The 26,950-nt window shown below is 40.8% G+C and overlaps 1 long non-coding RNA gene across 1 annotated transcript; it reads left to right on the forward strand.

Moving 5' to 3' along the window:
* The first annotated feature begins 3,270 nt into the window (after positions 1-3,270).
* LOC108640933 lies at positions 3,271-25,164 on the forward strand. Its single transcript, XR_001921603.1, has 3 exons — positions 3,271-3,341; positions 8,838-8,908; positions 24,982-25,164. It is a non-coding gene; the product is annotated as an uncharacterized LOC108640933 (long non-coding RNA).
* Positions 25,165-26,950: the final 1,786 nt, after the last annotated feature.

Consider the following 26,950-nt stretch of genomic DNA (forward strand, 5'->3'; position numbering starts at 1 on the left):
CCTTTATCATCACTCTTTTCAGCTCCACAGTGAGATGAGTCCCTACAGAGACAGAGGCAACACTTTGGTCACCTTTGATCACACTGAGCAGTGCTTGACCCTACATGAATTTAACTGGAAATTGGAATCTACCCAGCAGGGTAAGGCAGTGATTTCTAGTTGACTTGATTCAGAGTGAACAAATCTGCTGATTAGCTTCAGTCAGGCAGGTAATGGGATATCTTCACTGTTCTGCTGTTGTTCAGGCTGTGTCTCTGTGCTGGTTTTGACTGGTGTAGAGCTAATTTTCTTCAGTGGCCAGTATGGCCCATGTTTTGGATTTGTGCTGAACACAGCAGATAATTCAGGGATGTTTTCCTTGTTGCTGAGCAGAGCTCACACAGAGCCAAGGATTTTCTGCCCCTCACTCAACCCCACCAGCGAGGAGGCTGAGGTGGCACAAGGAACTGGGAGGGGACAGAGCCAGGGCAGCTGACCCCTAGTGACCCAAAAGGGGTATCTCAGACCATATTGGGTCATGCATAGCACACAAAGCCGGGGGAAGAAGGAAGAGGGGAACATTCACAAGGCTGGTGTTTGTCTTCCCAAGTCACCCTTCTGTGTGATGGAGCCCTGCTGTCCTGGGGATGGCTGGGCACCTGCCTGCACATGGGAAGTGAGGAGTGAATTCCTTGTTTTGCTTCCCTTGCACTGCTTTTGCTTTACCTACTAAACTGTCTTTATGTCAACCAGTGAGTTTTCTCATTGTTACTCTTCTGATTCTCTTCCCCCATCCCACCAGGGGGAAATGAGTGAGTGGCTGTGTTGGGCTAAGCTGCTGGCTGGGGTGAAACCAGGACAGTCTCTGAAGGGCAGCCTCAGTGTATCTCACTGGTGTGTTTCATGCTGGGGAAAAAATAAAAATTAAAAAAAAAAAAAAGAAGAAAAAAAAGAGATGGGTTTGCATCTGCAAAAAATACTTTTTTCTTAGTTGAAAATTACCAAGACCTGACTGAAGCTCCACATCAGTTTTGATCTTGTACGGCAATTGCTTAAAGAAGGAGAAGGGGATATAAAACGAGTAATGAGAAGGAACCAGCGCGGATGATGGTAGCTGTGGTCTCCTTCTCATGCCCTGCACATTGCGTGGTAGGAAAGGAGAATTCACCAAGAGGACACACTGAGAGCAGCAGCACTCACCAACAGTCAGGGAAAGCTTGTTGCTGTTGTCATAGATTCATGCTCTCATACACTTGGATAGCCAGTAACGTGTCATCCTAGGTACATGTTTATGTTGTCAGACAAGGAATATCCAGGAATAGTTGTCCATTTTCAGAGCAATTTTCAAGGCTTGATACATCCTGTGGAATCTGTCTGGCTGATCACTTAGACTGAGGACAAGGAAGTGTCGTTGCAGAAGACAAGTATATCAGTTCTTGTCTGTCTCAGTCCATCTGGTGAAGCATCAAGTGTGTGGGAGCACTTGGTCCAGGTAGAGTATGAGGGACAGAGGGACAATGTGCTGCAGAAAGTTAGAAAATCTGGGTATTGTGTGCTCTGTTCATTTGACTGACTGATGAAAACAAATTTTTACCAGTGTACACGTCCTATTTCGTGAGACCTCTTCCTGTTTTCCCTGCTGGGTGGTCTAACTTCCAGAGTGCCTGTGGCAGCCACTGCTTGTCACAGCTCAGTGACAGCTCTCAGTAACTCCAGCAGCTGGCAGTGCTCTCTAGAAATCCAGGGTCATTTTTACTGCTTTAGAGCACTTTTGCCAAAGCCAGTAAGTACCAGCTCAAACAGGCCTTGAAACTTGGTGGGGGCAGGAATTGGGGTTTCAAAACTAAGAGGTTCCCTCAGTACTGAGATGTTTTCTATGTAGGAGTGGTCTGCTTCTTTCTTATTAAATACAAATGCTAGGAATGTAGTATTCAAGTCATACATTTTTTTTGACTGCTTTAATGAGCATGTTATCAGCATTTCTACTTCATTGGATATAGCAGAACAGAAATATTGGCAGTACTGTGCACTTACCACTTGGAATGCAAGTATGACATGAAAGAGGTTTTAAATAGTATTAAATATTTTCTCGTAGAATTTGTAGAAATTGAACTTAGTTATTGGAATAATGTTCTAAACATTCAACTTTCACTCTAATTATCGAGTCTTTCCTCTGCTCTCGTGCAGCTACGGTGTCACAGCCAAAGAAATAATTTAATGAAATTAAGTGCGTGTTGAAAAATATATACACACACATACACTTCAGGTTGGCAAATGAAAATAAAGACAGTGTAAAAAGCACTTCAACAAATATTATTTAATGTTCAATTTAGCAATTAAGTGGTCGTATGTATGTTGGATATGCTGCCACAGTAAATACTGGTCGATTTTAGTCCCTCAATCCTGTGGTCTCTTAGGCCAAAGTTGGCACCCCATGTGTTTGTGTCCGTGCTGTGGGTTCTAACCTGGTGTAGTGCCTGCTGCTGGGAGTGCAGCAGCTGGGGCAGGGAGGTGGTTCTTGGATGACACCAGATTTTCTCTCAGTTGTATGATGGAGTTACGTGGTAGTAAACAAGGCACAGGTTGGCTGTCGATGGTGGTGTCACGCTGTGGGGAATTGCTTTTTGGGGGCATTCAGCTGCTGGAGAGCTCAGGGCTGAACCTTTCCTGCAAGCCAAGTTGTGTGTTATAAAGGAACTTGCACATTTATTTTTACTTTATCAGCCTTGCAGTACCTAAAGGGGCCTACAAGATTTTTTTGCAAGGACATGTAGTGATAGGCAAGGGGTAATGAATTTAAACCAATAGAGGGCAGGTTTAGATTAGATATTAGGAATAAATTCTTCCTTGTGAGGGTGGTGAGGCCATGGTACAGGTTGCCTGGAGAAACTGTGGAAGTTTTCAGGGCCAGGTTGGATGGGGCTTGGAGCAACTTGGGATAGTGGAAGGTGTCCCTGCCCATGGCAGAGGGGTTGGAATTGGATGGTCTTTAAGGTCCCTTCCAACTCAAACCATTCTAGATTCTGTGATTTTGGGACCTTCAGTAAAAATAACTTGCCCAGTTTTCCTGAAATACCCTGCTCTGTGCAGCCTGCACGGCTCTGAAACAGCCATCTGGTTTCTTTTGCTGCCTCTGCTGCTACATCCTGAGTACAACAGCAATTTGCAGTTACTCTCTTTTTTCCTTCTCCCATGTCCTTCACCTCCAAAGCACAGGCCCTCGCTACAGTAGCATCCATGTGGGTCTCCAGGATGGAAAAACTGAGTTAACGTTTTTTTCTTCCTTTACAGAGCAAGGAGGTTCTTTACAGAAGAATCAGCCTGATGAGCACTGGTTTTCATGTGCTTGCTTTGTTTGCATGGTAGGAAGGCTTTTTCTGTGAATGGGAGGAATGTTTAGCATCTGATTTTCTGAACTGAAAAGATTTCCTGTCTGTATAATTAGCCTTATTTATGCAATTACAGCTTATCCACTAATTGCTTGGTTGGTTTTTTTTTTTGTAGTTTGCTTTCCTCTATGTAGAATATTCATCAGACAGCTCATGTCGAGAAGTCAACAAGATTGTTGTCGTTGTTCTGGTTTTTGTGTCTCTACAAGGAATGCGATTGTCACTGAAGCAATGAATTGTTGAATACAATCTAAACACCACTTAATGTCAGCTTTTTTTTCCCTGAGTGACATGATGATGAATTCCGGAGGAAAAAAGTGCCTTAGAGAAATTTCATCAAATAAATAATCTAATTGTGCCTAGAAATTCCATAATGACCTCAAGACTTGGGAGTTGCCTAATACACTGCTTAGAATTAACCACTCTTCTTGAGATATCAAAATAATATACAATGAACACTGCAAAATCTACTTACTCTAGAACTTAACGTATCTCTTTAAACCTAATTCATTATGTGCAAATGACATTTGCTTTTATAATAGCAGCATGTATTCATGCTCTGCATTGTTCTTGTCTGTCTCTCTAGCACACTAGGGACTGTGGTGCATCCTGTATGTCTTAGAACTTAATCATTCAGTTACTCAGTAAACATAAAATGGTGTGAACATGCTCGTGAGTGAGAGCAATCAAACTAAATCACAGAAAAAGACAGTCCAAACTTGAATGTCATCCAGATAATTTACCAGGCTCAGAATACAAAACATTTAATGAGGAACTGTCATGTTTATAGAAATTTTAAGGATTGTATAGATTATATAAGAATAGCAATGGAATTATGATTGATAGAAATAGCAGAGTTAGGGTAATTTCTTCTTAATCCATAAGCAATCCAGTCAAACAGAAATATTCATAAGGTAAGCACAGTGGAATTTGTTAAGCTGGTGGTTGTGCGGTTTTCTTCTCTCAGAGAAACCAGCTCTGCAAGGCTTCACCCTGTGACGGCCTTTGTCCCTTGTAGTGCTTTGTTATACACCCTACAAGACCTGCTTTGGAGAGGACTGAACAATTTTGGGGAAAGCAGACAGACTGAAAAGGTTGCTGAAAGCCCAGTGCAGCAGTGTGGTGTCTGCATGTTTGATTCTCTGCTGTTCTGCACATGGACATGTGCTCATTTGCCAAACGGGACCTGCCAGGGCAGCAGAAGGGAACACTTCATCTCCCTGCTAGCAGGAAATGGCACATTCCTTTCAAGTTTCAGGCTGTATCCTGACTCTTTGCTCAGGCGGCCTGTGTATTCAAAGGGTTTTAGGAGGCCAAATTCAGAGTAGTTGATTCCATAAACAAATCACTTCTCAGTTCCTCCTCTCTGTAAAATAGAAATTACAGAGGAGTGCTAAGAGCTTGGGGTGAAAAAGCTCGGCTCAGTGACATTATTTGTGATGTGGTAATACATCAGGGAAGGCAGGATTAATGGTCAGGTAATTCAAAGACTGGCAGGATGTTCCTAACTGAGAGTGATAGAAGTAGTTCAGACACCGTGACTAAAAATCAACCATTGATACAGCTGTTATTGCTGTTGCTATAGAATGCATAAATTGTATTCCTTCTGTCTTGTAGTTTGATTTGCATAGCTATAAACTCCCTCCCTTAATCTTCAAATAAAAACACACCTACTTCATACATATGCCCCTCTTTTTGCCTGAGGCAATGTAGGAGTTGATCCATTAATATCATGGCTTGTTTTCTACTTAGGTGGATATTGTCACTACCATCCATTACCAGTTTTTAAACACCTCTAGATTTGGGTTTTCCACTATTTTTGTAGCCTTGTGTGACAAAAAGTATTTCTTTATATTCAATGTTTTCATTTGGAAAAGCCCAGGTTGTAATGCTATCCCAGTTGTCATTATTTTTTGCTAATTCTTTAGAGAGATTCTTCAGCTTTGGTAAATTCATCCAGTAGAATATGGATGGCAACAGAGAAATATTTGACAATAATTCTGGTATTTCAGGAAGTCTCATAAAAACTGTCAGAACTTTCATTAACTCATAACTCCCTCTGGATTGTGTCTCTATCTCTTTTAGGGCCCCTGAGATCAGCCTTTTTATTTCACTAGGCTGAAACTTTTACAGCAGACAGTTCCCAAATGGCATATCTAGCTGCAGCCATGTATTTTTCTTTGTTAATGCCAGTAGTGTTAACAGCATTGGATTGAATTAAGCTTTACTAAGGCTGTAGCAGTTAGGATCTTCAAACGCTTTTCTCTAGGGCACTTCTTCCTCATAAAAGAATAATTTGAAAAATTAAAAAAAAAAAAAAAAGCCTAATGCCGAAGAACTCACAGGAAGGGCTTCATTGCTGTCACTGAATGAATCATTCACATTGGGTTTTTTTCTCCAAACTCTTTGAAAGCAAGAGTGCCTTGAACAGGTGCTCCAGGTTTGGAGAAACTTAAGAGAGGGATTTCAAGCCCTACATTCAGAGCTCAGATTCAAGTGACATTATGAATAGCTTAAATTAATTACCCTGTCCAGTGAGACTGGATTGTCATATAAAATATTCTAAATCAAACAAAACTATTTCAGTGAGAAGCCATTGTCTTTACCACTCTGTCACTCTTGCAAGGTGGGAGTAGTGCTGTGGAGAGTGTATTGCAAGACTTTTTTCCCCACGATAAAGCAGCCTTGGAAGGGATTACAGCAGCCAGGCTCCTGAACAGCCAACATGCAACTAGAGATGTGTTGTTTCAGGTACCTGGTACAAGAATATATTGAGGAAAATGTATTGGGAGGTTCCGTAGTTTTGACCTCTTGGATAACTTACCGTCAGTGTAAGTTGAGTTGCATGTGAATTAAACCTCTGTCCAGCTGCAATTTGTGCAGACTTTTACCACAGCTCCTGTGTGTGGCACACGCCCAGCAGCCTTGGGGCTGCAATCAGGTGCCCCTCTGTTTTGGGTTCCAGCTGCTACAGTCAGTCAAATAGGTGAAATCCTAGTAGGACCTTTCCTTCCTCTCCTTTCCGGGGTGGCGTGTGCTCCCTTTACACTTTTTTGTTGCTTTTAGCCAAAACTGGAGAATTTTTTTTTCTTCTTGGCAGTCCTGCACTGAAGTCCTTCCTCTCCCCTCAGCCCGTGGAAAATTCCCGTGGTTGTTACACGCTGTCATGGTTTGAGACCCCCAGAAATCCAATTTCTGAGTCCAAGCCCCCCTCCCACAACTCACCCCAGTGTGAGAGGGGTTTTCCAGACACAACACAAGACTCAATATGGGGGAAAGGGAATTATATTACAATTATTACACAAATAAATATTATAATACATTATATACATAATCCTAACTATCTCTCCTATGATAAAGCAATATTTACATTGGATCAAATCTCTTTTCCCTCCAATAAAAGTCCAGAAGGGAAGAAGGAAAGATCCTTTCCCCTTATGGGCAGCAGTGTCTCTCTCTTCAATGCAGCAGTCGTAGCTGGAGTTGTTGTAGTTGGATCTCTTTCCATTACACACAAGGGGGTCTCCTCTCTCCTCTTGGCCCTTCGACTCCAAGCGAAGGTCTCTCTCTCCCGTTGACTGTGAAGCCGGGACAAAAGCTCGCCTCACCATATCATATCACAAAGTGCAGGGGTCTTCGTGACAGTCTCTTCCTCAGGGGATTTACCCTCTGAGTCAGAATGTTTAGGGCAGCTTTCAGTTCAGTCCTTGCCCTAAGCGTTCTATCAGACTCCTCTGCTCTGTCTCAGCTGCCAGCTTGGCAGCAGCAGCAGGGGGAGAACAAGGTCACCTCCTCTGCATTCTGTCCAGCCATCCCGGTCCAGCTTCCAGGACGTCTACAAGCTTCTCAGCTCCTCTCTGCAGTGCATGCTGCATTTTAGGACTTCCACCAAGTAGGAGTCCACCTCCTCCTCCTCCGAGGAGGGGTCTCAAAGGAGTTTTGGGGAGAGTTGATTCAGTTCTTACCCCAAAACTGTCTCTGTTGAGCTTTCTCTCTCTCTCTCTCTCTCTCTCCCTCTCTCTCTCTCTCTCTCTCTCTCCTCTCTCTCTCTCTCTCTCTCTCTCTCTCTCTCTCTCTCTCCATCAGACATCTCTGTGTCTCTCTGCTTAGCTGCATGCTGACTTTGCTGCTTGTTTCTTATCTTCTTGGCTTTCTGCCACAGTTCTCCGTTCACTGCTGCTCCACCGCTGCTTTCAGTATCTCTGGCTGTCCACTCACAGCCAGGAAACTTCCCCCAGCTCTTGCTACAGATCCTTGGCCCAGTCTAACACTGTTCCAAGTTCCTGCAGCCCCCAGTGGGGCTCCTGGCTCTTCTCCCCTCTTGGCCTAAAACATGGCCACTTCTTCCACAACTGCATCATCATTCTTCTTTTCCAGTCCGGTGTGATATGTTTAAATTTTGCAGGGGCGCTGATTGGGTTAACACCAAGAGAGACACCACCCCCTGGGGGTTACCATTTTTTTAACTCCAGGGGAAAAACCACTTTTTTTCCCCACCACACACATGCACTTCTTGGAGTGCTCCTATAGGTTGTTAAACACAGGAACTCCCTCTTCCCAGTGCCATGTTCAGGATGCCTGGAATCTGCTGGTTTATGGCCAGCAGATTTCTGGCTTCCTGGGAGGGAAGAGTATTGATTTACATACCCAGTAAATATCTTGTAGGCAATTTTCCTTTCTAATCATTGTTCAATAAGCACAGCTGGACGCAAATAAATTGACATTATAGTTAAGGCCTCCTAACAGCTCCACTCACATTTCCTGGGGCCTTTCTGTAGCCTCTAGGATTTTTATAAAGATTTATTTCCCCTAAATATAATTACATTATAATCTAATTACTTTCTTACACTTCTTCTCATAATTAACTTTCCTATGTTTAAAACTTGAAGAAAGAAATGAGATAGAACACACTGCTTTATTAATCTGAGGAGTGTATCTTATATTTCTTAAAATAACTTCTGATTTTTGTTTTATTTCATTGGTCTGGTTGATATGATCTGTAAACATCTTCTCAGCCAATGCCAAATTAAAATACTATGTACTTGATTTTTATTGTACATCAATAAAAACATAGGTGGTATGAATAGCAAGAAGGAACAGACACATGGTTTCAGTCTATTTTAAATGGTAATGTGTTATATCTAATCTGCTAACGTGAAACAAATATTGATAGGCCTGAACTGGACAAAATGTACACATTAAATTCAGTTAGTTTGTAGACCAAGTACTTTCTTATCAATTTCCTTTATACTAATACAGAAGTTCTTGATTTCTACTTTTCTTTTTTTTTTTTTTAATTCTGTTGTAATTTCATACAGAGATAGAACAATTTTGCACTGGGAGAACTACATGAAAATCTCTTTGGAATGGATATATATTTATTTATTGTTCATCGGTATCTTCTGAATAGTCTTAAAAAGCAAATTCCATGATAACAGTCCATGAGCTCTTCTGTTTGTCTTTCTACAGCTTTGTGTTTTTCCATTGGACCAACCAATGGACTTGCATGACTAGAAATTCAGGCAAGCAAATTCCATAAGGTAAGTGAAATGTTGATAGACACACATGTGCTTTTCATTCTTAGAAAGTGTATTTTCTTAAAATTTAATAACATTTTGAGGGTCAAAGAACATGATAAAAATAAATTATCTGAATACCTAGGATAATTCTACAAATAGCAGTAGAGAGATCCCACTGTACTGGTTCCCACAATGTATGAAAATACTTTTTTAAATTTTGTTCTCACATATACAGAGAGTGTTTCAAGGAAAAGTCAGAGGGGAATATATATCTTTTTTTATGCAGGTTGAACTTTTTAAAACAGAAATGAACTCAGTTTCAATGTTCTATATTCTGTACTGAAATTCTTCTAACATTTTTATATAAAATAGGGATTTGGGGGTTTATCTCCTGTTATTTTCATAAAAGAAAACCTGTCACTTTATATGAGGAAGCCACCCTATTGTTTCAGATAAATTCTCATGCCATTCAATGGAAAATAACAGTCCTCTTCATGTTTTCCCTCGGTGTGGCCACTGTGCAGAGCAGGAGCAGTTAAATAGCTGCTTGAGCTTGGATCACACTGGTCTGCAGGAGGAATTGGAAGCAGTTCCTGGTTTTACAGCAGTGGCACTAGGAAGCACAATTCTCCTTTTAGCCCCCCCTCTCCCCCCCATATTTGACCTGATATCAACATGAACATTTTCAGAAGAGGCAGCTTGAGACTTTTCAGCAAAAAGTGCTAGAATTAATTTTACCAGTTTGGCAAGGGTGTTGCCAATGATACACATAACCTCGTGTATCCCCAGTGCTGTAGCTACAAAGCTGAGTTTTATAGCAGAGGAGATCCCAAGGAACCACACCGACTGTCCCTCTGCCGTCTGGCCCAGCCTGGTTGCAGCACATGGCCAGCAAAGGCATCAGGAGGGGGCAAGGTCACCGTGCTCTGCCCTCCCCTGCACTGACTCAGCTGCTGCTCAGTGCTCTGAGCACTGCCAGGGCACTGAGGAAATGGAAGTGTGGTCCAGCAGTTCCCAGGGCAGCTCACATCTGGAGATACGAGGAGGTCAATAAAGCTCCCAGGGAGGCAAGAAGCTGGAATGCTTTATTGGATTTACAAGTTCATATTTAAAGGGTTTAGGATCTACATATTCAACAGGGGGTGGTAGCTATTACAACTTGTTACAAACAGGGGGGGTCAGGGGATGACATAAGGGAAAAACCTGACTTACACAATTCGGGGCTTTCACAGAGATGACATCAGGGGAAAATCCAAGTTACACTTCTTGGGGTCTTAGGAATTACCTCATGTGGAAAAACCCATCTTATCTTAGGGGTATTACATGGGGGGAACGGGTAAAGAAGAGATAAAAAGGGAGAGATAAAACACAAAAGGTCTTCTGCACAGGTTTGATGAGATCAGGGCAGGGTTTCTCCAGGTTCGGGCAGGACATTCCAACCCCGTGACATCAATGGATCCTTGTCTGGACTCTAGATGGAGGCTTTTTCTCAGTCTCTGTCAGCCCAAGGCTTTTGTTTAAACCTAGCAGTTTTCTTTTTCTCATATCCAAATTTTGAAATCCAACAGAGATACACAAGGCACAGTTTTGATAATGAAAGAAAGGCTGACTGGGGTGGAGAGGGAGTTGCAGAGTCAATAAGAAGAGTCAAAAAGGGATAGTTTTCCCCACTTTAATCTCCCCGGTATGAATATTAGCTGTGGAAAAACTGAAAGGTCATTCAGGCCTAAATCTAGAGCATCTCTTTTTTGGATGGAGTGCCTTTCTTCTTGACTTTAGTAGAAGTGCATAGGACAAAACTGAGATCACATTTGAACCGGAGTATAAACCCACTTTTCCTTTAGTATTTCAGACTCCTCAACCCAAATCTTTTAAATGGAAAATACCTAAAAAGTCATTGTGGTGAAAAAAATCAATTTCCAAAGTTTGTTTTGCCACTAGTCATCGGGTATTTAAATCTTTGCCTTTTGTCAGAAAAACACCTTTGATAAAGACCACCTTCCATATATATAGATTTTGCCTTTGGAGATGAAAGGGAGACATCTGTGAGATGTGTCTATTTCCTGCTGGGAGCATGCTCTGTGCACTGGGCACCAGACTGGTGAGGACAGAGGTCACTGGGACCCTGAGGGTGGCAAGATTAAACCATGCCACCTCTCTGTCTCTGTTTCCCTGCTTATGTATTTTGCCTATTAAATCACATCTGTCACCTTTATCACCTCCCTGTTCTTTAAAGATGTACTTTTCTTTGCTGCTTTTTAAACATATCCTTTTGAAAACTTTCTTGCTCTATACCAGCTGTTTCCTTAAGATCTTTTGGCTTAAGATTTTGCCTTTGAGTCTATATATATATAGGCTGGATTTTTGTTGTTATTATACCTACTGCTGCCTCTAGAAAATATTTTGATATGCAATGAGGCAAGACTTCCTTCACAAAATCTGTTTCTCTCTTTGCCAGTAAGTATATTTGTCTATGAAGGCATTCATTCTATTCTTTAAAACAGTTTCCACCAGTTTGCTAGGCTTTCTGCTCCGTGTTTGCCCAGAACACCTTTGGTAACAGAGCAAATTTAAGCCAGAAGTTAAGTAGCACCATTGGTAGTTAAATCTTGAGTTTCTTTATGTTATAGGCAGTTCTCATGTAGTTCTGGTGGTTTGTTACTGATCATTTGTTCATTAGAAAAACTTTTTGGGTGTCTTTGTCATTAATTTTTATTTGAGATATTTTTATTTATTTTATTTGAGATATTTGAGGCTCTCTTGTAAAGAGAGATTCCAGAATAGGAATCTTTCCAGTCTCCTCCCCCCCAAAATATATGCAAGAAAAAAATAGAAACAAAACCATAAAAACAAAAAAATGAAAATCTGATCCAGTGCAGGGCTTCCAACAAAGCCAAGAATTGCTTCCTCCTCTCTGAGTTTCCTGGCTGCCCATGAAATACTGATTCCTGCTAACGTATCCCAGTATGTTTATACTTTCCACTGAGCGTAAGTGAAGTTTTCCCATCACCACGTTGTTCCACAGTTGAAATATAATAGTGATAGTATTTCATTTCAATGCTTCATTTCATCGCCCAGAATTCCGTGGGATCACATCTGAGTAAACTGTCCAGAGGGCTTGGCCAATTAGTTTTAAACTACTCTTTAACATATGATTCTATTTACTGTTTGGTACAGCTTACTCCATCTTTTACATATGCTTTGATTTTCTGGTTCCAGGGTCTCTGATTGTTTTCTTTCCACTAGGATGCCTAGTGCTTATTATGCCCACATTTGATATTCTCAGTTAAAAGTGTGCAGGGCAGCAAGTCAGGCAGGCAATCAGGTTCCCTATCTTATTGCTTAGATGGCTGCAGGAAACCATGGATAAGTTGCTTTTATTTTTTTTTCCTCTGTACAACTGTTTCTTTTATGTAGAACTGTTTCTTTTCTTTGCTGTTTCCTATTTGATTATCTCAAGCTTCCATCCTATCCTCTATATAAATTCTTTTAACTTCCCCAGTGAGCTTTTCTGCACCCATCAGCATTCTTCCACTTTCTCGTTTCAGCAACTTTACACCAACCTTGGCTGTGTTCCTGGGAGGTGAATTACCCGATGCTGGAGCCTGCAACTTGTAACTGAGGTTCATGACCCAAGAGTGTATTTACCTCTTGTGAGGACGATTTCTTATGGACCTCATTTCCAGCTGGGGTTCAGGACCCTTGTAGCCAACAGGGGCTGTTGGCCTTTAAGTGTTGGCTGCTGTGAAGGGTCTGTATTGTGCTGACATGCACATAAGCCCCCCGCGGGAGCAGCTGGTTGATGCCTCTGTTGAGTAGTGCAGCATATTCTTCACCTTGTTGGATTTTTTAACTTCCTGCTTGGGTGGGCTGCCTTTCTCAATCCATCCTGTCAGTGCTCCTGTCAGTGCCCCTTATTTCCTTGTTGGAGCTCAGACTGACCACAACAGCAAGCTTTTTTCCCACTATTTCTAGCAGTAGTTTTAGGGGCTAAAAACGTGTATCTGCTAAATTCAGTTTCCAGGAAGAATTGCTAATTCTTAGGGCAGAATCAGGACTGAAGGATCCCGGGCAGACCTCTCCACAAACACTGATGTGTTTAATATATTCTTGATATTCATTGTATCTCCAGTAATTTGCCTTTTACCTAGAACGGCACATCAGCAAGTGGCTCTCCTACGTTTACTCTTAAGTAAATTGTGGTGTTAAACAGCTTCTTTCTGAAACCCTCCTGGTTGCATAAGCCATGTGATTCTGGATACAACAATCTGATGAGGCAGAACAGTACTTGGGTGTGTTAAGTGGTGGTTATTGCTTGCATTTCAGTATATTTGTATTGAGGGTCACTCTCCTGGAAGTAACAAACATGGAAGAGGGATTAATTCGAGAGTCCCAAAGTCATTGTCCAGAACAGGAGGTTTGCAGCTATCAGACAGAAAGTATCAACTTTCTATTTTTGAAATTAGTAATTTTGGTCTTGATGAGCAATGATAAAATCATGCAGAACAGAATTCATTAAAATACAGTTCATTGGGATCATTGGTGAGGTTTGCCACCTGTGTGGCCTCGTGCTTCCCCAAGTGGATTGTAGGTCATAGAAATATGTCAGGAAACAGCTTACAGGGACACCTATTTGAATACTCAAGGTTGAACATCTGCCTCTCCTGATCTGTCACTGTCCCACTAAAAAAATAATTTCTGACATTCAGTCAACCAAAATATCCCTGGAACAGCCCAGTGGTTGGTTCAGTAGGAGTTTGTGAGTGGAAAAAAACCAGTTCGATTTGCACAAAATACCTTTTGGTGATAAAACCTCACTTTTGTTGCTGGCTGGAACAGGTACAGACCTTCTCATGTTTCTCACTTTAATTTGGCATTAATGAGTTTTTGCAAACATGGCCTCTGTGTTTACACAGTCATTCTTTGCTTGTTTCTACCGGTCTGTCAAAGGCCACACTGGGGTTTTGTGTTTGCTTTTTTTGTGTGTGTGTGTTAAACATTGAGCAGCAAACCAGGGCACATACAGTTGTATAAGTGTTTCTAAAATAATATCTGCTCAATATACCTGGAAGTAGTACCCCTGTTCCCTCAGATATTTCAAGTCTGAGGGGAACACTTGGTTTGGATATACAAATCAGTCTTATTTCCTATTTCTGTTCTTTTGAATTTAACTTATGCTTTCTTTAGGCATTTCAGAACAATGTCTGCTCTCACAGATGCTATAATTTGTAACTTAAATTGTGAATGTAGAATTTTTGTCTTATAAGAAATAATGAAAAGCATCAACCATTGTGTACAAAAAAGGCTGCACTGAGGCCCTGTAACATCTCCTATGAGTATTTCTTGGATTTTACCTTTGGTTTTCACTGCAGTAATTGCTCATTTTCAAATTGCAATACTTCATCTGTTTTAAATGGGTGTTAGAAATAGTTGCACTTTTCAACATGGCAAAAATAGCTTTAAAATTTTAGTGGTTGGATTTCATTGTTTGTTTCTAGATAGTCACAAATCTCCAGACGTTTAGAGTCAGATCTCAGGTATTATTTTTGCAAGCTAACAGTGAAAAATAATTTTTAAAAAGTCACCAAAAAGAAAAAAAAAAAGCTCAACAAACTTAAAATAGGTTTGTTTTCTCCCTATTTTTTTTCCACTCGTGGTTGGTCACAACCTTACAGGTAACATTCCCTGCCTTGTCACAGGTTGAGCGCAACACAAGCCTGGTTCCAGCGTGTGTGAATGAGCTGGGATTGCAGTTTAAAGGATGCTGCTGGTCATCAGAGATGAACACTGGCTAAAATGTGTCAGAAAGCCTTCCCTCCTTTCACAGGGAAGTGTTTGTAACCCACCCTTTTAACAAGAACAATTCCTTCGCACGACAAGTCAAATGCAGCAATACAAATAAATCCAGTAGACAGCTTAAAAAAATGGAGTCCAACTAGATGAGTAGACAGGCAGTGTTCATGCTTTATTTGCCTTAACAGATTTGCAAAGCTAAGTCATGTGCAGCTGTTTGAAAATTTATGGAATTCATTTCCAAAGCAAACCACTTGGATGATAGACACGGCTGGGATTTTGGTTGTGTCTGTGCCAGGAAAGCCTTTGCTTTTGTGCTGCAAACACTCTTTAATAACAGGTCTTGCATTCAGCCCTTTGGCTTCTGGAAGCAAATTAGTCCTGTCTTGACATCCAGCTGATTGTGATGCAACCTCATGGTTTTAGCTTTGAGCTTGTAGTTGTCACTTGCTATCCCTTCCTTCCCAAGTGTCCAGCCAGGCTGGCAGTGGGACTGCACAGCTGAAGCAGATCTGTTACTGCAGCACAGTGCTCCCCAACTGCACCTCTGCTACCTTACCCAGCCCACCTGCTCCATACACCATTGACTTTGATTGCCTCTTGTACGCAGATGTCCTTTTAAAGTGTACTTGAACTTCTGATAGATTTCCAAATCTTTCCAACTGACGACCTCCTTACAAATACCCATTTCATGGAACGTGAGCCAACATTTCCATAATCATGTTTGGCCGTTCACACAGCCATAATGTGTGAATATAATGAGGAAAACTGACTGTGCTAAAGCACAAGCGTTAATTGGAAGCAAATGCCAAAAAGATGTTTTCATAATGGATGCATCGATATTTAAGTAGTTTCCTATCATTTTAATATAAAAAATGTGTTGAGATCTGCCAACTCACTTGGTAGTCTTGGATAATACCAGGGAAGCTGTACATAATCAATGGCTTTAAGCAGCACAGTTACTCAGCACACTTCTTGGGATCTGTGCATTTTAGCAGCAATTACTCGCTGCCTTTCACAGCCTTGGCAGCAAGTGTCAGAGCAACTGCAGTTTTTGTCCAGAGCAAGTGCTGTCCTGTAATTCTAAGGGACACTTGAGGACACCACTCACCATAACAGAATGAGGATCTGCAACATTTTACTGGGCCCTGGCTGTGGACCCACTTACAGCCCAGCTCAATAAGATCTGCCTACCCTGTAGGATCACTGTGGAGAGTGGGATGTGTATTTAGTGTTTTCAGCATTGACACAATAGAAACTGGAGGTGGGCTTTGCAGCATGGGAATTTTGCTGGTTTGGTTGCAGTGCCCTAGATGCACGTTGTGCCATGGCACAGCAGTGTCTGAAGCAAAAAATGCAGCAAAGCAGGGCTGTAAGAGCCACTTGCATCTGCACACTGCAGTTCTGAAGTGGTTAAAAATGAAACACTAGCTAGTTGCAAAGCAAAGCTACTGAGAATCCATTCAAGATTCTGTAAGTAATACAGTTCATATCTCATGGCAAGTCATGTGCAGTTCCATCAATCAGTGTTTCATTTTCCATTATACTGTTGGCATGACAAAGCAAGGAAGTGTTGCCAGAGTTAATACTCCAGCTCTCTTATCTGTGTCTAGAAACCAGTTCATATTGGCCATGGGAGTGTTTTAGATAGTATTTCCATCTTGTGTTGCTGTCCAGTCCTGATTCCTTGGCAGACTGCCATATCTTATATATTTTGCTCCTGTAGGTTTTTTGCTTTCTCTCAAGGCTGTGCACAGTTTGTCTTCCTTGCTTTTTAAGTGGAAAATACTTTGTTATTCCAGAGAGTTTGAGGATATTTTTTGTCTTACATTTCCCTGTATTATTGTTTAATTTTCCTTTCTTGTGAAAGGAGCTCTGGCTTGGAGAGTTTCCAGAATCTATGGCTGCCATTTAATTTCTGTATTGTCTTTCCTGTTGTGGGAAGGTTTAAAGGGTATTTGTTGTGAGGGAAGAAAAAGAATGAAGGAAAACTGATCTTAGTTGGGGAAGGGTTTCTCTGTAAGAGTTCAAGGAAACAAATTATTCTCTGTTCCAGCATCCCATCAGGTCTTAATTGACATTGTAGGTAAATGTATGTCATGCTAAGAAAGCCTCATCATGCTCCTCTTTAAAAAGAAGTTTGAAACTCCTGATATTATTAGGCTGCAATGCAGATTATTTTTCAATAAAAATAACTGCTGCCAGTGATGAAAATTAGATATATAAAATATGTCCGCAGTCAATGTTTTCAACCTATAGCTTATACATAAGTCTAATGTGCAGTTATCTAAGAGAAAACCTGGTGGCTAAATCCACAAACGGTCAGAAAATGCCTTAAGGCATAGAACTGTGTTTGGATTTCCAAATAGTTCAAATGAGGTCTTTCACTGAGACCTTCTAGAAGAAAAAAACAGTCAAAGGATAAAAAGAAGACATGACTTGTAGGCTGATAAAAGGTATAAAACAAAAAATGGAATAAATAGTTAGTTTTCACTGTGGAGGGAGACCACAAGCATTTGCCAGCGAAATCTCATCACCTATTCTTAAATAATCTCAGGAAAGTGTAATAGGAGAGAGGAAGCATTTGCTGAATATAGGACATTATTTGTGGTAGTAAAAATTTATCTCAAAATAAAGAGTGATTAAGGGATCTGATGATATATGAAACCCAGTGTTGATAATGCAAATCACTGTACATTAGAGAAACCAGTCCTAATCTGTACCTGTAACATGAAGGGCACTGAACTGGTGGTTATTCTGAGCTGTTTTGGATAATTCTGTGACTGTATCAGTCTGGTGCTCTGTGACTTCATCAGGGCTGTTAGATACAGTTCTGCCACCTCTCCCCTCTCAAAAAGATAGATGAGGAACCACACAAGGCTTATTGCATTTTTGAAGCTGTTCCATACAAGGAATGACAAAGTAGACAAGAAGTTTTCATCTTGGAGGAGAGATAACTGAAGTGGTATGAAATAGTGAGCCTTTAAAATAATAATAAGAAAATAAATGGTGAGTAGGGAAGGATTAGTAAATGTTTCTCCCAGAGGGGATACTATTTGGAAGTGGATTTTAAAACCAAAAAGCAATGGTCTTTTTTTTCCCCAGACCCATAATTAATTTGACTTGCTGCTCAAAAACGTTGTGGATACCAAAACTATAGGTGGATTAAACACAGTATTACAAAGGCAAGTTCATGAAAGAAAATGCTGTAAGAGGCTGTTAAAAATAAAGATACCATGTCTGGCTCAGGTAGTTTGAAATAAGCTTGCAGTGGTTTTATGTTCTTCTCCTAAACCATTGTCAGAGATCGTGTGCTGTGTTCCATGGACCTTTGGTCTGACCAAGACAGCAGAGCCATGTCATCAATACAATACAGCAGTGGCTGAAAAAGCAAACTCTACCACTGTATACAGGCTAAAATCAGAATTATATGTGTGCTGTAGCCATTTACATACCTGGAGTATTTGTCTGACGAGGAAAACAATGATGTTCTGAACTGCCCTGACTCTTTTATGGCCATATTTCTCTTTTTTTATTTTGAGGTGTGAGATTATTGCACTCCCTTTATCTGAAGACCAGTGGCCTGTGAACCTGGTTACTGTTCAGGTTCCCCTGGAGACCTGGATTTAGAAGGCCTTCTGTATAGAACAACTGTACTCATTTCTGTCTTACATCTAGTGAACTCTGTAAAGCAGGATGACCTGTGCTTGGCAGCCTGCACAGTATGGCTAAACAGTTGATGCTCTCACCCAGGCTCCTCTGCCTCTGTAAGGAGCTGTGCTGCTCTGGCAGAGGTACCTCTGTGTGTATTGGAAATGGAAAGATTATCCTTCTCCACGGAGCCCGTTTCAGTTTTGTGGAAATACTTCAATGATCTTGCTGCCATTGCTTGTGCTCTTTTCTTTCCCAAACACTCCAGCAGATTGCAAGGCTCTGATTATGAGGACAGAGAGATTGATTTCCCTGGGAGGCAGTGAGGTATGCAAAGTGATGTGTTTCCATGGCCCCTGTTAGTGAGCAGATGGGCTGCTGCTTCTCATAATAATTGGACTACTTCAGTCAACTGTGGCTTCATTCCCGAGTATTAATCCGTCGACTTTGAGGCTGGAGCTCACAAAGAGATGCTTTACCATGACCAGGTGGTCTAGGCAAATGCAGCTATTGAGGTGTTGAGTGGATTTTTTTGTTTGTACAGATCTTCCTGTTTGGACATCCAGTAGCCTCAAAGAGTCCAGCTGGAGCCCAAAACTCGAGCTCATCCTAATCATCTTGCAGGTGTCCTACACAGATGGAGATGTCATGGAAGTGCTTTTGAAGCACCCCTCCCTGTCTAACTGCCCTCATTTCTATCTTCTCAATGTTCTGATACAGTAGCTGGGCTCCTGCCAGCACAGCCAGCCAGAGAAATCTTGGGAAAGCCAGGAGAGAGCATTCTCTGTAACGGGGAGAGAACAAAGATCTAAGTTTTGAGCAAATGTTTCCTGTTTGTCTGGAAGTCTTTTATTGTGCCCCTCCCACCCAATGAGGAAAAAAAACCACTCCAATTTCTAGAATTTCTAAAGGACAAATGATTCAGCTATGAGCCACATATTGCTGCTGATGAAACTGTAACTATTAGACACTGATCTATCTTGAAAGGACTATGAAGAATTGTTACACTGCATACAAAAATATCTTGACTAATAAAACAAGAGCTTAGTTGACAGACAAGGGGCTGCCCTTCTACCTCTGCTTTAAAACACTTTGTAGTGCCTTCTGTATGTAATTTAGTGCTATTTTTTTTTCCATACCATCAGTCTATTAAACTCAGAAATAATCTCAAGTAGTTTGGGATTTCTTCCAAATCTACTTTTAGCACAAAAAATATTATCCAACCTGTTGGAACTATTTGTTTATGATCAAGTATTCCTTCTTCAGGAGTTTGCAAGAGACAAAGCTTCTGACATGGAATTTAGGGTAATATCAGAGGTGGATGTAGATGACCTTTTTCTGTTCTCCTTAAGAAGAGAGGAACAAGCTGGCATGAGAGAATCCTCAAAAAAAGCACAAGATTGAAATCTACCATCTGAATTAGTCAGAAAAATGTCCTTAGTCCTTGCCTCCCACATCCCAGCTGCTCTGGGTATCGTGTATTTACTCTTTGCTGTTGTGGCTTTTGCACAGACACTGAAATCTTCATGGAAAAATAAATTACACAGTTGTGTGCTGATGGAGACACAGGAAAGAGTGAAAGTCCCCTGTTATACGTAACTACTAATACAGTGTGGGACCGCACTAGCAGGTCTGATATCTACTCTGGGATAAAATGTCACATACAGAGCATCACAGAACTGTAAAATAGAGAAGTGGAGGTGCTGGGACTCGAGTTGGTGGCACCCTCACCATGTGAACTGCTCAGCTGCTCACAGTTCTGAGACTGCTGTGTTTATAGAAACACTTTCCTCTTCTTGACTTCTGGAGGGAGACTTGTTAAGAACCTATTTACTCTTTACGGGACAGGAAAAAAGCTCTAGCAATTGTTCTGCTACACATGTTAAGTTGCAGTTATGGTGAATTCCAATGGAGAAATCAAATCATCAGCCTGTGTTTAAAATTCTGGTTCTACCTTGTATTGAATGTGTCTATTATAATACCCTTTCTTCTTGCTCTCACACACAGCAGGAGTTTTTTACAGTCCATTTCACTAAAGCATCCTGGAGAAAGCTGACCTCCTGACCTTATTTAAACTGTGCTCTTCAGTAATACTGCTCTCATTTCACTGGTAGATGAAATGAGCAGCAAGGGGCACACACAGCCCACATCCTTATGGAAGAATTAGGATTGTACCATATCCCTGCATAGTCCTGGCGACTTCAGCTGATAAATGTACAATGACAAGATCCTTTTAGGAAGCTTTATTTTATACGTTCCCAAAAGATATTGCAGCCATACGAATTTACTGAGGAATCCTAAGAGAACAGCCACGATGTGAATGACTTCAGACAGCATCCTACCTCATGTCATAGCAGAGGAGGTTGTGCAAACACATCACTACCAGCACTGCTGGCACAACTGCAATAGGTCACTTGACAAGAAATGCATTTTTGTCGTTCATCAGTCATTCAATTCCTTTAATGTAAATGTGAGCTCACTCCTAATTACAAATAGATGAATGAAATACAGAATATTGAAGAAAATGTTTCTCTCAGAGAAACAGGCTAATGGACTTGTAGTTTTCAGGAATACTGTGAACTTGTCCTGAAAGAGTTTCTTTGTTTTGGGGGGGGGAGTCATGGGAGGAAAGCTGGATACTCCAGAGCACAGTCTGATACACAGGTAGTGATGAACACAAACGTGGATGTTGGCTTGTGGTTATAACAGGATCTGATTTTTCTGGGCTTCCAATGCTCTGAATGTGTTTAGAAAGATTTTTATTTTTTAATTTTCCCCCAGACTTTAGAAAAAGTAGATATGCTACTATTGTTTTTTTTAACTTTTCCCTTCTTTTCTGCCTTGTAATCTTCACTGCTATTTGATTTGGTTTTCTGCCCGGAGAGAAAAATTAGAGTTTTCATCTAGACAGAAAAACTTTACTCTTTCGGAAGATGGTTATTTAAAGCAGAACGTTGGAACAACATTTATCAGTGTTATGTGCACTACTCACCCAGTCTAGGTGCAGTCAAAACTCTCTTGTTACTTTCCTGTTACTTAGGACTGGAGTAAAATATGGTCTCTCTCAGTGAGTGTTTACAGCCTGATTTAAAACACTGTTCACAGTAACGCTGCAAAATGCATCTTCCTGTACAGCTTTAGGCTGCTGCCACCATGCACAGACATGGCTGCAAAGGCTCCTGATTTAAATTCTCCCCACTGTATGTGAGCTGAGAACTGCTGCCTGGATGCATGGAAAACCTCAGGGATATAGGGAATGCCATTCTGACTGAGCACTCTCTTATGGTTAACTCGTGCAGTACTTAAAGCACTGCCATCACAAGGTCATATTTTGGGTCTGGTTTATAGGATAGGCCTATTTTTTTTGGAACATCCACTGTATGTGGATAATTTTGTTTCAAGGAAGCTAAGGTGAGGTGGATGGATATAGCCAGATGAATCCCTCAGCTGAATTTTTATAATGTGGGATATTTTTGTGTACTTGAAAACAAAACAACTGCCCTTAATTATTGTTTCCTTAACAAGCAAAGTGGTTTAGATGTACAGTGTATCAAAGCAGCTGTTGAGAAGGCTCTGATGTGTAATAGCACAAGAAGGCAGGATGGCAAATAAAACTTTCAATAGCATGAAAATTATTGTAGAGATAAGGGGAAAGAAGATGAGAAGGGTGTTGGGAAACAGTGAATTGTAGTATCGTTGTTAAGAACAGAAAGCTGTATTTTCAGAGGAAAAATAATAAGGAGCTAGAGGAACTGAACATCTGAAGAATATTCTTCAAGAAAAGACATAATATCAGAGGGAAAGAGTTGCAGTTAATGGGGAAAAGCTGACTTTATTGGCATGTAGTGAAAAACTTGTTTGTGAGCTACATTGTGGATTGATTTACATCCTGTACCACTTACTAAAGGCACTAGGGTTTCACAGGATGTAAATTAGACCAAATACTGTGTCCTGATTTACTGAGACAAGTTAGTTTTGTTGGAGATTGGAAGTCTTTTACTGTCCTTGATGAGAACAGCTGTTGGAAAAAGGGGAATGAGCCTCAAGCGAGGCTGGAGGTGATGTGAAGGTGCAAAGGGATGTTGAGTTAGCAGGACAGAAATACTGCAGTACAAAAGGTCAGTGTTGAGGGCCTTTTCCATGGCTGGATGAAGGCAAACGAGGCATTCCTAAAGTCAGGAGTCACTGCAGTAGTAGCAGAAACATAAGAGATCGTTGCAATTTGCTGGCAGTTATTGGGAGCATTCAGGTATCTACTGAAAAACTAGAGAAGAGTTTTGCTTCTTTTCTCTTTATATAGGTGTGTACTGAAGGCAAGCAGAAGGGTTAACTTGTTTAGGCCAAATCATCCCCTGCTGCAGATTTAATTGAGATCAGCAGAATGTCCCGCTTCCAAGTGAGTTGTGCAGATTTACACCAGTGCGGGTTTGGGACTCAGCCTTTCATCTCTATATTTTTCTCAAATAAATAGTCTGTAGTTAGACAACAGACTTGAAAGATAAGTCAGGAAAACACACCAGAATATTAATGCCCTTGTTGGAATGATTTGTATTTTGCCTCTCAGAGAAAATTGGGAGGAAAATGCAGCAAATGAAAAAAGTAATTACTATATTATTAAAAACACCAGCAAGCACCCTAAAACCTGCAGCTGGATTCCTACTAAAAATCAAAGATGTTATGAAGCTGGATCTGAAGCTCTGAAAACTATTATGCAAAGAGAAGTGTAAATCTTAAGGCCAGTATAGGATGACAGTTTAGTCAATAGCAGGTGAAAAATCAAAATGAAAGTGCTGTGAATTTCACAGTGAGGCAAAATAATAATATACATTTATCTAGCACTTAACATTTCCAAATTGTATGACCATAAAATAATGCAGAAAGTTGCATCAATCTTGGATGCATGGAAAGGAAGAAAGGCCATAGCATATTTCTAGAGCCTCTGCAGCTATGAACAAGCTGATGTTAAACTGGAGGTCTGCATTAGAGAGACACTGTGACTAAGGAATTATGGATAATTTAAAAAAGTAAGAAGGAATGAGTGCTTTCTATCTAGATTTAATAAAAAATAACATGTACTGGGATTAGATTGAGCAGCCCTTGGAAAACAAAGTGATTGGTGTTTGAGACTGAAATGGAGGTAACTGGCATATTTTGAGAGAATAAATTGGCAAACAACAGAATATGTCTTTCTGAACTAAAAATTAACTGTGCTCTTAAAAATTGTTTTAAAGACATTTAAGGAAATACACTGATGAGGAGTACCCATCATCCTGAGATACTCAGTGTGTGTTTGCCCACCAGCCCCTCCTGCCAGGGCCCCCCGTGCCCTGCTGGGGTGCACAGGGTAAGCAGGGACAGGCAAAACTGGCCTTCTTCATCAGCATCCATGGAACAGCAGCTGAAGGCCTGGGGTCAAAATGTCCACTGCCTTCAGACTGTATTATGCCTCATGCTCATGTACAGACTTGACTGGGGGGGAAAAATCTGAACAAAATGGTGATGATCCATCCAAGTAATTAGAGATGTGACTGATCTCCCTGGGGCTAATTCTGTATATAAAGTTCAGTGTATGCCTAGAGGGTTTCCTGAATACCTTCAGAAAGTTCATTCACTCTTAAACTTGAGAAATAAATCACGGTAAAAGCACAGTAATTGGCAGCTCTTGGGTTTGACTTGCTTTCTGACATTGCCAGTTGACTTCACTACGGGAAGGAGGGACGAAGGCAAGACCCAAGTTCTCAGAAAAGGGACTGTGTTCAGAAGGCTCTGTGGTGAATTTGTACATTTGCAGCCTCAGACAAATTTATTTTTGTAGTTGCCAAATGTGAGGGCTTTTCATAAGCGCCATCTGTGGAATGAAAGGCAATCCAGGCTAAAATGTGCACAGTTGCAAATATTAGAAAATATGGCTATTATAAAAAGTCATAAGAACTTTATGCAAATGTTCCATCTCCAGTGGAAGGGCCAGATTCCAATATCACGCATGATGCACAGGAACAGATTTTTCTTAGGTATGCTGGGATGCCCACACTGTGCCTGAGATTAGAATCTGTCCCAAAAATGGATTATTGGGATATGAAAGAGCCAATGATGAGGAAAATCAGATTTTACTGAGCTGGGTTTTTTTTCTCTCCCTTACTCTGTGAGACTTGGCTTTCAGCATAGTTCTTGATCTTTGTAATTCATTAGGAAAATTGGCAATAAAAATAACAACAAAATGTAAGAACTAATTTTCCTCTTTAAGAAATTCACATCATCAAATTAGGACAGAGAAGTGATCTCTCTACACCCAGTTGCTCAGAGCAACTGGTAAATTTTGACTCCATGGAGCATTACCTGAAGCAAACAACAGTGACTCCATTACCGGGGGATTCCTCTGGGGTGGCGTTATCAGGGACTGGTAGCAGCACAGTTCTGGTGGTGTGGAGGTTGCATGCAGGTTAATTTACTTTGCAAATCCTATTATCAGCAGATCTTCATTTATTTAAATCCTGAAATTATTATCTTTATTTCCCCCCCCCCATATCCAAATACTGTCTTTTGTTCTTGTCTCTTTGGGGAGGAGGTAAATGGGATTTGGATACAAGCCATAATTATTCTGGGAAAATCACCCTGCAGCATTGATTTATATGCAAAATTTTACCTTGCAGCAGCTTGACAGCTACACAAGACTAAGAAGGCAAAGGCTACAGAGCAGAAGGCTCTTAAAAGCAAAGGCTTCTTAAATGAAATATTGGTGGTCCTCACCTCTTGTCTTCAGTTCTCATGACCCAGGGTTAGCAAGAGAAGTCAGTACAGCTATTCCATTCTTATCTCCAGAGTAACCTGGCACAGGCCAGGTAAGAAAATCTCCTTGGATAGGGGATGTTTGATTTTCTAACATGGGATGGTGAGGGGTGCAGTGAACCAAGCTCCCATTCACTGGCCAGGGGCAGAGCTGAAGGAGCCCTGAGTTAGAAAGCCCCTCGTGACTCCTTCAACACTGAGCAGCAGCTGCAGCAAGTTTCCATGGTTTTGGATTAAGAGATGATTTCTTGGAACTCTGAGGGATGTCTGATGTTTTGAAGTTTAGAGTGTTCCTAGTGACTTCCACAAAAATCACAATATCAGTGGGTTCTGAAAATTAGGCCCCTGGTCCAAACGGCCAGGTAGGAAAGAAAGGACCAGACCCCTCAAAGTGTTTTGTTGGATTGTTATGGTATGTTGTGACAAATAACTGATGCCCAGTTTTGCCTACCCAAGGCTGGAACCAGGCTTCCTCTGAGGGCTGCCTGGAGCTGCAAACCACCAAGCTCCCTCTGGCAGCAGACTCCTCAGAGCAGCAATTAAGGAATCCTCCTGATGATGCTTTGCCATCATTGTGAATGCCCTGTGAAAATCTTTTAAGCCAGAGTGACAGCTTCTGAAGTCATGGGGCAATAAGGACTGGAGCAATCAGTGCTTCACTCATCCCATCCAATCACCAGGAGCAGGATCTTTTCCAGGAATAAGTTCCTCTTCTATGCCTTCTGCCTTCTCTGTGGCCCTGATTTACCTTTTATCTTCTGAGCAGCAGAGCCTGGTTTTCTCCACACCAGCAGGAAGCATCCAGGTGGTTCTTCCTCCTCTCTCTTCATCCAGGCAAATTTCTACCAAAGAAACAAACAAAACATAATTACAAAAGCTTGGAGCTTCATTAAAAGCATCTCAGATTTTAGTAACCCAAGTCTTGGCCTGCTATTTTTCAAGCTTTTTTTCTAGATGACAGTGATAGTTGAGTGTCACATTATTACAGCAATTGGTTTATTTTTAACTAGGAAAAAAAATTTTGTCTTTATTTTATACTTGAAAATTAGTACAACTTTTTTTAAATCTTCCAATAATTCAGGTGAGGGATGTATGTGTGGTACTAAATTGCTAGGTAGAAGAGTTTATAACAGGAAGCAGTAGACCAGCCTGTTTTTATCTAGGGAAAAAAATACTCTCTTTGACTTTAAAAGAAAAAAAATGAAATAAAGTAAATCTGGAGGGGAAAAACTCCTGCTGAAATCAAACTCTTATTGATTGGCCAAACAGCAAAGTGCACACTCGTATCTGTCAAAAAATAATTTCAGGCTAACACAAATTTATTGAAAACATCTGCTCCTCTAATTAGCATACTAGGTCTTTATCATCCTTACTTGTTCGAAATTCCAGACTGCTTCATTACAACAGGAGGTATTGTGATGCAGAAAAGTTCAACTAGGATGAAAAAGCAGCTATCACTATTGATTTTTAAAAAATAAAATATTAAATCTGAATATATTTCTGTGTTTTATAGTAACAATAAAAATATTGAAACAATAAAAATTAGAAGTATTATTAGGTCATATATGTCAGGAACAACACAAAGTACAAATCTACAACAGAAGTTTCATCTAATAATAAAATTTCCTCTAATAATAAAATTTCAAACTCTTTTCTAGTTGTAAATATTTGAAAAGTATCCATTAGCCCCTCCAATTCTTCTTTTAATGGGGCATTTTGGAAAATGTTCTGTTTGATTCTCAGAGTGTTTTTTACACTGCCTGTGAAATACAAATCCCAGAGCCCAGCCTGTTAACCAGCAGCCTCTGTTTCCTGTGAAATCCTGCCGTGGTG

Source organism: Manacus vitellinus, unplaced genomic scaffold (genome assembly GCF_001715985.3).
Source record: "Manacus vitellinus isolate BGI_N305 unplaced genomic scaffold, ASM171598v3 scaffold_48_pilon, whole genome shotgun sequence".
Lineage (NCBI taxonomy): Eukaryota > Metazoa > Chordata > Aves > Passeriformes > Pipridae > Manacus > Manacus vitellinus.